This window comes from Atractosteus spatula, chromosome 9 (assembly GCF_055471065.1).
Source record: "Atractosteus spatula isolate fAtrSpa1 chromosome 9, fAtrSpa1.hap1, whole genome shotgun sequence".
Classification (NCBI taxonomy): domain Eukaryota; kingdom Metazoa; phylum Chordata; class Actinopteri; order Semionotiformes; family Lepisosteidae; genus Atractosteus; species Atractosteus spatula.
Genome location: NC_142714.1, coordinates 1557724 through 1570564, shown reverse-complemented (window position 1 = coordinate 1570564; position 12841 = coordinate 1557724).

Genomic DNA, 12841 nt, shown 5'->3' with positions numbered 1-12841 from the left:
TCTTATATAGCAAACCTCTTGTTTTTTTATGGACTTAGAATAAATTCAGAAGTGCATTAACATGTAAAAAGTAAAACTGACATACAGCCACTGGTTTCAGAATATAGCCTTTAGTTAGCAAGGCCCTTGTATCAAGGTCAAATAAATCAGTCAGAATTACAGATTCGTTTTGTTTCACACAATCTGTGAGTTTCCATATATTACAATAAATTGATTTAGTATTTTTTATCCTAGAGAAGTGTATTTTCTATGTCCAAAATAAATTAATTAAGCAATGTTTCCTAATAAACTATGGCTATAAGACAATACCCTTTATATTTTTGTAGCTGTGACCTTTATTTTAAATTGTCACTGACAGACAATTTATTACTTGAAAACAATTTCCATAAAGACTAACATTTCTTTAATAAAAATGTACATACAGTATAAACTGCACTTTTTTTTCTCTTTTCCCTGCAGGGGTATTCTGGAATTGTCATTTCACCTTCTTTCAATTAATGTGCTCTTTTTTAAATCCTACCTGTTGTTTACAGTGCAATGCAATGCGAGTTCGCTGGTATAGAACTAAGCTACCATTCAATAGCTTATTAATAACTGTTTGAAAGTTATTGTTGAGAATTTTATAAACATATCTGTTTGCCTTGGATACCTAATTGAATTGGCAAGTTACAGTATATTGTTCGTAATAGCAATTTCACTTGAACCTGAAAAAAATGTAATTTCATTTGTGGAATCATCCAGAAATGTCAAACACAAAACTTATTAAATTCCTTCAGAATTCGATTTTTAACCCTCATAATAATTCGTGTGTTAATGTAAGTGGCCTTTCACTTAAACCAAATTTCCACCACGCAAAATAGTAGGAGATATGAACACAGAAAAATAATATTTTTATACTTAGGGAAAGCAGCATAGTTGTTACTAAAATATATTATTAATTAAAATAAGGAATTAAATAAGACCAGAAGAAATGCCCATGCAGGATTGTATTTCTGGCTCACTTATTAAAAACAAAGGTGGTTTTATGAAACTGGTACTTTAGTGATCTGTCTGTCTGTCGTACTTTTTGCCTCCTTTTAGGTCTATCTATCAATCTTTCCATTCAATGCCTGTGTTTCAATATGAGCCCATTTCCCCTTGCACAAAACAGCACCAGCTAGGTTTTTAATTCAAATTTCATTTCCACTGCTCCGGACTGTAAGCTCACTCAGCAGTCACTGGAGTCTAAAGCGACTCTGGGGACCCCTCTCACAGTTCTATATGCAAATAACTCTGCACCTGGGCAGTGGAGCGGGCCTGCTGAGAGGTTACTTATGCAAATCTGATTGACTGAGAGCATATTGCTGAAGAACACACGCAGGCCTGAGATACCACCAGCTATATTTCATGGGGCAGCCACGTTCCTGCAGAAGGAAGAAAAAAAGAGGAGAGGAAATGCCAGCCATTTTAAATGCCAGCAGTTAGATGAACATAGCTTCTACCTTAACATCCCCAGCGCTTCCAAAACAGCTTTTCAATATTTCAGGCCTGGTGATAAAACAGCGCGTGTTTCGTCTGGAGCGCGAGCTTGGTTCCATGAGGTGTTCCGACATGCCCCATGCCATCCGCTCAGCGGCAGGGCAGAGCTAACACCCTTCTCCTGCCTGATGTTGGCTGCTGGAACACAATCCTGACAACTGACATTAACAATCACATCAGTGCCGAGACTTTCCTGCATTTGATTTCTATTTTTGCCCTTTACACCAGAAAGAATTAGGCTCCTCGGTGCTTTCTCTTTGTTTCTGAATGAATGCTCCTGGGAATTCCAAGTTTCTTTGTTGAAGTGATAAGCGAAATATTATGAAACCTTCCAAGACCCCTCCACATATTCAGAATGATGGCTGCCTTCTTAGCAAGTCAAGGTGGAATCTATCATTTGGTTGAGTGAAGTTGTAATGTAAACTTTATTGTATTAAATGGAAGTTTAATAAAAATTAAAGTGACTGTTCTCCAAGTTTTAACGTGCTTCAAAATATTTCTACTCGGCTAAAATAATTACTATCCAAAATCAAGCAAGGGAATCCAGTTAGAAAGGAGAGCAAACTAACCACTGTGGTGGGATTAAAAAAAAACTCTCCTAAAAAAGGCAGATATAAATCAGATCACAACTGCTCCAAATTGATTGCCTGCTTGTATACAAAAAGACTGCACACATACATTTACAGCCCGGAGTAACTATCACAGATTCAAGTTAAGTTATGTATTCCTTATAATAGAGTTGGTTCTTTCTATTATCTCCTGCCCCCTCCAGGGCAACATTTAAACTGCACTTAGGGACTACAGGCTGATGAATTGTGATGGGACATAGTAGTCATTTACCCTATTGTGTCTCCTCCTTCACCCAAGAAAATACTTAGAATTAAGAGGAGGCCACTAAGCCCACCTGACTTGTTTGGAAGTTAGTTTCTTCTTGAAGTTTCTTCTAGTTAGGATCTCATCGCGCTTTTTCCTGAAGGAAGCCTGGCTACTAGCTTCAACAACATGGCTGGGTAGCTTGTTGCATACTCATACAATCTATACAATTTGATTGAATTCTAGAGGCATGCTTGTCATCTTTCGCAGCATGGGAATGAACCAAGTCACATAAGATGCATTTCTATCTAGCTCTGTACATGCTCGTATCTGATTTTATATCTCCGCTCTTTGGTCCTTGCTAGTATGCAGAGCCCTGTAAGCATTAAAGAACTCATGTGTTTCTAGTCTAATATTGCAGATTCCCTCCCTCTTAAAAAATAACCATTATTTTGACATACTGTATATCTACCATATGTACTGTATGTTCCAAACCTTCTAGTGTTGTACTTGTTCACTACATTTCACTATTATTACAACGAGGCGTGAAAGCTGCAAGTTCATAGATGTTCATGTTTCAAATTTAAAATGTTTCATTATTCCTGCAATTCTTTTTTAAATTGTGTTGACAGAAATTGCCATTAAATCAAACAAGAAAGAGGTGATTGTTTTCCCATATCATGAGCCTGCATGCTTTCCAGAGCTACCTCTTACTAATATGCCAACGCCGGTGATGGACGAAATCTGTGAAAGCCTGGGAAATGAGTCTGACTCAGGGGATGAGCTATAGAATTCCTTAAGTCAATTGCAGTTCTTACTGAATGTGTGCAAATCAACATTCAGAAGGAGCAGGGGACCTATCAAGAGATGTATGGAGACTGACACATTTCTGATTCAAAAGAGATCCAAATCAATCACCAGTCTAAAATCAATATAGCACTGAATTTTCTGCAGTTTCCAGTAAAGTTGGATTTCATAATTCCTGGGTTTCACATGGCTTTGTGAAAGATCAATGAGTTGCACAATATATATTTGCAATCAATGACCACTTTGCAGGATTCTACACAGATCATTTGCTTCAGAAAGAAGTCTAAAGCTATATTCAGTTCATTGGTAAGCAGTTACTGTACTTAATGATAATGTTAAAAGGATTACAGGCAGGTCTTAATGATGCTGTCACATGGTATTTTTGAATATCAGTATTGATTTAACTAATTTCTGTAATGCCTGTCATTATGTTTTGGATCATTCATATGATCTAGAAAACAGCATATTTAATTTGTTGTTTTAATACATACTCATCCATGCACTGTATGATAAGATGTCAATTTATTCTTCAATGTGTAACATAAAGTGACAAATGGATTCTGACAAATGAATTTAACAGATCAAAATTATTACATATTCCAAAATGATGGAAGGGGGCGAATCTGAACACTCATACTGACTCAAACAAATAAGACAGAAAAGCAGGTCTGAATTATAAATTATAAATCATTGTGAAATCGTTATCCTGTTGAGACTATTTACAATTAACATCTTATAACCACTGTTACTGCGACTATGTGCTGACTATGGAACACTGTATAAACAGTATATAGGAAGCCCTGTTTTTATTTAGAAACAGAAACATAATAACCAATTATAAAATGATTACAACTTAATGTGAATATGATACTCTGATAGGCCTTTTAAACTTTTAAATACATTTTAAACACAAAAACAAAATAGGACCCCCCCCCATAGAAAACGCATTGTGATACATAATCAGCTGCGCTAAAATGTCAGAACTCACATCTTTATCACCTCCTGAGTCTGAAATGACGGAAAGTGGGTCAACTCACGTGTGGTGAGAAATTTGTACTTGCATGTGAGGAGGTAATTTTTGCACACATTAAAGCTGCAGAAGTTGGATGGTTTACATGATACCGTGGCTCACTAAAACATAGGATGTAATTTGGGAATGTTGCTGGTAAGAATATTGGAACATGAAGTCACTACAGTTTTCAGGACGCATGCACTATTAATGGGATTAGAGCACCGCTCTTAACAGGCTGGAATCAACCTCGATAAACCTAGATAGACGTAGTCAACAATGTGCACCATCGGGTTTAGCTAAAAAACAGCTCAACATTCAGATGAGCAAACAGAAACTGAAGAACCACACTACTCCAACATAACTTGGACTGTCACCGACCCTTCAAGAGAACTTAAAGACAACAGCAGCCAAGACCATCTGATCTTAAACTTGCTGGTACAAGATAGAGCATTTCCAGCCTTCGCATTGTCAATCTCAGCAGCAGAGTACTGTACTATGCCCCTGTGTGGTCAAGATCATCACACACAGAGCAGACACCCGGCTGAATGCCACCATGTGCATCGTTACCCTACCCTCCACCCCACTCTACTGGTTCCCTGTCTCAACAAACATCACTCCTCCACATATCCGACGACTCACAATCACCACAAAATACTCAAAAAGGTCCAAAACGGTCCACACCTGCCTCCAAGAAAACCAATCTGGAAACATCCTCCCCTGCAAGACTTCACCACATACTCCACCTGGAATCAAGAATGGGAATCACAGGGCCTAAAAAACAAGCACCTCATCACAAGCTCCATCTGACAACCCTCTGGCTTTCTCCATTCAAGGAGAGAGCGACCCACTCTGAATCACATTAGGACTGGTCACAGTCTATGTCCTGCTAACCAGTATAGATAGGTAATTAGTGCAGCCTTCTTTGTGCCTGTGGTTTGGACCAAACTATCAGCATATCCTAGAGGACAGCCCAATCAACAGACTCAGCTGGACCAGAAGCTATCACCTGCCTCAGGGACTTTGTATTCTCTAAGTAAATATCAGCAGGTTTGGTTCCAGACAGCCACAGCTATAGGTACTAACATGAGTGCACATCATAGAAGGGCCTGCCCTGGAGCCTGATTAAGGACATTAGAGGATGCCAAGCTCCCAGTATCCAGAAGGCATTCCAAAATAGCAAAGAGGCAACTCAGTGTCCAAGAGCTTCACAGCTACAGTTTGCACATCAACTCCTTCAATACTCTCAGAATTTATTCTTACTCCTGAACCCTGTTCTTTTGGTGGTAGTACCACACATCTATACGAGTGAAATCAAAACCTTTCAAAGGCTACACAGATTTTTGAGTGGTAGCAATTTTATTGTGGTGGGGGAAGGAGGGGGCACTGGCTTTGTGTCAGTCTACAATGCTTTCACAGCCCATTATTGTGGCTCACTCCCGATCAGTCTTCCATTCATTTCTAAAGCAACACTGGAGACTCCCGTGAGTAAATCAATGCAATCCATTCATCTTTCATCATGATAACACTCATCCCCTTATGGCACAGGTCACTCAAGGCTTTCTGGTTCCATCTGGGGTCAGTGTCATCAACTGTCCCACTGTTGTGCCAGACTTTTACCTGTGCTGCGCTGCTGTGAGGCACGTTGAGGAGATGGGGGTGGCGGTCATGAGCTGCCAAATAGCTTTACTGAACTTGTAGTTCAGAGGCTGAAGAAATGTCTCTGTGCTCCCTGTGTAACATCTCTTGCATGTTGTACTCCAGACACACCAGATGCTTATCACTTGCCCAAGGAACCTGTACAACATCTATCTCATCAGAAACGTCTTTACCAATGATTGAATCGCAGTAATCACAATTTAATCACAAGACTGTGTAGAATAAAGCAGTTTTCAAATTCAAACTGTGTGAGCTTTGTATGAAAAGTTGTCCTTTCTCAGCAGGATTTCAAGAGGATTTGAAGGAGCCTTCACAAATATTTTTTTTCTTCCAGTGTGTTTATATACAGTACAAAGACAGGGAAAAGGGTGAGCAAGACTCTCATACATACATCTCATACAGTACAACACTAATAAGAATATACTTTTTCAGTTTATTTCATGCCCCAGGATCATTTTAAAATACAACAATAAACACACTTACCTAATTTAAGTTTGCAAGAAATTGATTATCTCACCCTGAGTAGATACCCCAATGTTCAAAGAGTACTGTGGCGTTAAAAGAATCAGACCATTTATTCACACTGTCAAGAACTTTCAGGCCTAAATGAGTCTAATAACTTGTCATTTTCACAGTCTTTTAGTTTTGAAAGTGCTCAAGCAAAATACAAAAAGAAAAAATGCATACACCACTTCCATTTAATAAGTGCATTTGTGTAATCTTTTTCAAGTAATTTTTATTGCAGTATTTCAGTTCAAACAAACCCACAGCTCCACTGTGCAGTATCGTTTGATGAGATTAGCTGATTCGTCTCTCACTGCAGTTTGACTTTACATCTGCTACTAGCTGACTGTTTAGGCTGCCTGTAAGGCTATCTTTTTAATTTCAGTCTTCTTCCCACCCCCACCCCCCAAAAAAATGAAATAGTGGCCATATGACATACAGAGACTAGCCAAAGGGGTCACATATGTGGACCCTGGGAAAGGTCAGGTTTAATCCCACCCCTATAATGCCCCACTGCATCTCTCTCAGACAGCTGAGCAACAAAAGGGTCTGTGGATCAGTGACTGACAGAATTTCTAATTGTATCCACTCATTCATGACAATTTGATTAAAATATTACGCCAAAGTCTCGCCCCCTGTTTGTTTCATTCCTCCAAATCTAATTTTGATTTAAAAAAGAGAGATTACCTCCACAAGCATGACTGAGGATGCTATTAACTTCTACTTAATCTTTATTACTGATGTGATTTTAACATATGTATGGCTTTCGTCTCGCTCCTATTGTTTTCTTCCAATTTTTTCCAGAGCAGTGTCTACTAAAATACAGGAGAAACAACCATTTACTGGAGACCTGACGCACTGTCACAGAGAAGTGGGAATGTGAACTGGAGACGGAATGTCAGATGGATTTTGACTCATTTTAATAATCTCAAAACCACAGAGATATAAACATTAGTCCGAGATCCCATCTACATCTGCTAGGTGGTGTAGGTTCCTTAACCATTTCGTTAATAGATTAAAAATAGGAACCAACACATTAGAAAACTGAGATAGACATATTTAATTCTAGCTACTAAATACAAATGTAGTTTTTTATGTTTTTTTATTTGAGTTGATCAGTGAATGTACAGCAAATGTTTCTTTTTTTATGAAAGAATATCGGGCTAGTAAATTGCATATTAAGGGTGAAAGGAAAGGGTGATGCCACTGGATGTAATCAGCAGGGAGGGTGGCTGTGTCACCCCTTATCACCTTAGGGATTAGCCTGGCCTCTTAGCTTTTTGAATGATTTTGAGGGAGCTCTGCTAAGTTAGTTATGGAACCATCGGTGTTCCACAAAGCCAAGATAACACACTGTACCTGTAAGTCATTCCAGGAACTCATCCACACCCACAACAAGAGTCTGTTTGCAGCTCCCGTTCTTGCTGTCCGTGAGCACAAGCAAATCAACCTAATTCCAGTTTTGAGATATTCAAAGGACTTGCAGAGAAACTGCTGTATATAAAAGCAATATGTGTTGAGTTAAATCAATATAGTAAATGAATCAGAAAAGTCTGAGTACAGTAAATCATAGTTGGACTTATAATTAATTTATAATGTATTTAATTGCACAAGTAGAAATGTAAAACCAAAATGGTATGATGTTGAAACTAGAGAAAGTGAAATTAAGTGCTTCTAGTGTTTTGGGGAGCTGAATACAAAACACAAGGAGCACAATTTTTTGGGGCAGTGCGGTTTCTCTGTGGCTCAGGATCTGTGCCTGTGGCTGGAAGGTTGCCGGTTTGTATCCCGTGGCCGGCAGAGGAATCCTACTGCATTGGGCCCCTGAGCAAGGCCCTTAACCCCAACTGCTCTAGGGGTGCTGTATAAATGGCTGACCCTGTGCTCTGACACCCAGCTTCTCTCCCTGTCTGTGCGTCTCATGGAAAGCAAGCTGGGGTATGCAAAAAGACAAATTCCTGATATGAGAAATTGTATATGGCCAATAAAGTGATCTTATCTTATCTTACAAGCCATGTCAGTCAATGCCTGTCAATAGAATTCAGGTCAAGACATAGAAAGGATTCATAATGTTTTTAACAGTAAGACCTAAGGAGCTGTATGGAGCTCCTAGGGCCTCACCTTACAGAATTAGCCTCTGATTAGTGTTTTTACAATTATGTGACTGAGGATGCTGACTTTGGTAACTTATCAAATCTTGCTCCACAAAAGGAAGTGAGCATTTTAAGAAAGCACCACAGGAAACTAAGATGTTGTTGTCTGAATATATGTAGCCTTACTGTTAGTAATTACATGAGGGATTTATCACCTACAGAGATAAACATGTGATATATTCAGGCATTCAATTAAACAATTATACCAACCTCACCATCCATCTAACACTGATGTGTTGGCAAAAAGTGTAAAGTCCAACAAGGTTCATTTTTGACTAAAAGATTTGCTTCAAATAAGCTGTGTGTTCAAGCACATGAAATGAAAGATTAAGCTACGTACTGTATCACAGGTGTCTTTTCAGATACGGGCATGAGTTCAGCTTTTGTAAGACAGGAGTTTTGTCCTTGTTTTAGGTCACCAATTCAATTAGAATCTGCACCTTTAAGATGATAATAAATCTTGCAAGAGCCACCCCCATCTCCCCACTAACACCCTCTCGCTGCATGTCTTTCCCCTAAAAGAAAAATATTGTAATGTAATGGTGAAGGGGGGGGGGGATCTAGCACAGCGGATTTGAAAAAAAATACATGTATCATTCACCTGATTTGAATTGTAGCTCCCTTTTTGAACCTCTGCCAATTCATTTTGTACATTAAAAATTGGTCAGGGATGATAAGATTCCATTTTCATGGTTGGCAATGCAGAACTGGCGAAAGAATACAATTACAGACCCCAGAGTAAACTCTCCGAATGTCAACTTGATGTAAATGATCAAGAGCCGACACACAAAAGAACTTCAACTTGCTTTAGTCTCTTTCACTCCGCTGAGAGACCCTTTTCACCTTAACAGCTTTGCTCCTACCGCAGTGTTCAGAGTACTGGTTATGTAAACTGGGATTTTAGGCTCAGTCTGGTCTGAATAGGAATTACAGCTATCAAACGCAGGTCATTCTGACCCCTGTGTATAGACACATAAACATATTTTTTCTCTAAATCCAAACCTATGAAACCAAATGTCAAAATAATACATCTGTTAAAAAACATTAGTGTCCTGTTGTAACAAAAATATCAGCATACCCTTAAATGCATATACTGACAAATAAATTCCCTAGATACTGATGTTTTATACAGTCTCAGGGCTGTTGTACTATAACTGCAAATTCACAAACACACATATATGAATAAAAAATAATATTATTATAAGCATGCTATCCTGACAACGTCTTCATTGAGACCATTCAGAAAGTCACACCTTCCAGATGTGCCACAGCGGAAATACACATTTAAATTCTCAAACAAGAGATGCTTGTGTGAATCGTGAGAATCAACACTGTGTATAAAAAGTATTACCATCCCTAATTGACTCTGGTGGTTTTTCGTTTTGCTTTATATATAACACACACATAATGTTTGACGCTTTTCTGTGTGCACATGAATTAGGATAATTACCAAGAATAAAAACGGACATTTTGTTATTTTATTGGTGAATTGCTTGATTTCTAAAGAGAGGAAAATATCACTTAGCTATAAATTATATTACTGCATGCCCACATTTCTGCTCATGCCTCTGCAGCTAGAAAATTTCTTTAACTTTGCAGTAGCCTGAATAATCTGTAATATTAAAATTGATCAGAAATAATGACAAAAGTGAGCAGATTAACTGCATAGGCATGTTTATGTTTTATATTTGTATACATTTTAAATTGAGACCTCTTCATTATTGCAAACACACATCTTTTGTCCCCTCTGTCACTTTTAACCTACAATTATGCCCTATCCACTGTGACTTCACCTTTTGGAATTGGGCAGAGAGAGCAGCTGGGTGGTTCAACACCTACTAATTAAGGGTTGTGTCAATGGTGTACTATTAGACACTATCAGTCTTTATCTCCCTTTCACCTCTTACTCCAGCTTCAGAGCTCATGACATTTAAATCTTGCTTTGCATATTTTCTCACTCCCAAGATAAGTAACTATTTGATGCATATGATAACAAAACATTTATGAAAAAGTGACCACATGTCTCTATAAAACATTCTGAAAAAGGAAGAATCATTTACTTGTTTCAGTGTTATTAAGCTCACAAACAGCACGCATTATTTAACATGACACTGGAGGTGTAAAATGCTCAGGCAAGGGAATTACATCTGCAGATGCACGGCTGCAAGATTCTGCTTCTGAGCTGTGAGGCAGATATTCGAATGCGGGGAACGTAAAGAGGCTCACAAGAGCTTCAATGCTTTAGCCGTCAATTAATGTTGCAGAGTGAACATTTCATACTTTACAGCACGAGTGAACTTTATTTTATATATTTATTTAGATTTTATTTTAAACCAAGGTAATGATTGCAAAATTTAGAATAATCTGAATAATAAGGTGGTAATATCCAAATGCCAGCAGAGGGCGTTGTAAGGAAGTTACAGTCACACTGTTTGATCGCAGAAAAGCAGTGTCTGATGTTTTCGTCTATTCTTCATACGATCCTGGGGCTGTTGTAAAAATATATGTGCAAGAATTACTTTAAATTAATATTAAAATGTTAGTTAAACAGATAAATACATGATCCCTTTGGTCAGACTGCTGTGGTTCCTTGGAGTACTAATGCAGTATGTATTTGTACCCTATTTGGACAAATAGCACTTTTCAAATGTTCTACCAGTGTTTCCACCAGTTGATATAATCTTAGAGATTCTGCAGACCAGTGTGATGGGTCTACACTGAGAAACACACCTAGGTCATGACAGCATTGGTGCAGTATGAAGACGTGGTATATACGCATGGTACATACGCATGTCTGTGATTTAACATCCATCCTTCCATTTCTAATACCTTCTTCCAATTCAGTGTTATGTCGGCACACAGAGCCTGTTTTTGTTTTTGACGCTGCTGTGCTTATGTTTTGCTTGTTGTGTAACAGTACTAAGGTGCCTTGGCAGGTTTTTGCCATTCTCTGTGAGTTCTATGCACAATAAAGAGCAGACGTCTGCGAAACCTGTCCTCCTCAGTCCCTGGTTTCCCGTGGCATAACAATCAGGGTCATGGAGGAGCTGGAGCCTGTGCCAGCAAGCAACGGGCACAAGGCAGGGTACACCTTGGACAGGACGCCAGTCCAATGCAGGGCACACAGGCTCAAACACACACACACTCACACCGGGGCCAACTTTCCCAGAAGCCAGCTACAGTAGACATATGTTTATGGACTGTGGGAAGAAACCAAAGCACCTGGAGGAAATCCACACAAACACAGGGAGAACGTACAAACACCAGTCTACAGTGTGATTTAACATATTTCAATAAATATTGTATTTAATACAAAACATATGTTTTGCAGTATATTCTTGTTCTTGGTATGTAAAGCAAATAATCAGATTCCAAATGCAATTAGAAAACATCACATCCATAAACTTTGACAGCTTTTGCACAGTGGAAATTAGGTTATACTCAGTGAAAGACCCACCGATCGCTGCAATGGCGATGAGCCGCCGATCTCTCACCTGGGTTGTGAGGCTGCCTCTGACACACATACGCTATGGCATGTGAAGCCCACTTCTCAGAATGACCACATGGCCATTGCTGAAAAAAAGACCGCTCAGGAAGCAGCCTGATTTGGCTAAACTGCAGTACTGACTGAAATGGATTCGAAGGGGTTACTTCATTATGCAGCAAATTAGAAAAATTCATAATTTATCATTACACCCAGCCGAAATGCCACCCAACTGAGCCTCACCCCTGTGAAAAACATCACGCGGAAAAAACTGTCAGAGCCATGCAGCAGCCAACGGGCAAAATTAATATGCAAATGTATGCAAGAAATTAAAAAGCAGAATTACACAGGCAAATGAGGTAGCTACACTTGAATTGTTAGGATTATGAATAATTACTGCGAATTTCCTGCTCCTAATATAACTTGTTTTTTGATAAACAAAGACTTAATTATCGAGATGCGCTGGAGAATTTCCGTGGCTCTCATTAATCTTCCAGAAAAAACAAGTCCCCTGTGCCCAGCAGTAATGAAGAGAGCGTGCCCTGAATCTGCAGAAAGATCAGAGGCACCAGGGTGCCAGGGTAGCAGAAATAAAATGACAGTGCCACTGTCCCTCACGCATACCCAAGAGTGTCATAACTTCTTCCGCTAACTATCAAAGGGACTTATTTATGCTGGCAACTGAGCCATAAGTCCAATTTACGAGGCCTGAAGCAGTTGAGAAATGATCTGTTGATGTGCTCTGGAAATGCCATTTTGTAGAGTCTCATGCTTGGTCCCCACTGATAGCGCATGTAATGGACCCTGAGTGGCTGGTAATAGATGGGAATTGGCAAACTGTGGCGAAGACCAGCAGGATGGAGCTTAAGGGGCCTGGGCCTTAGGTTGTGTGGC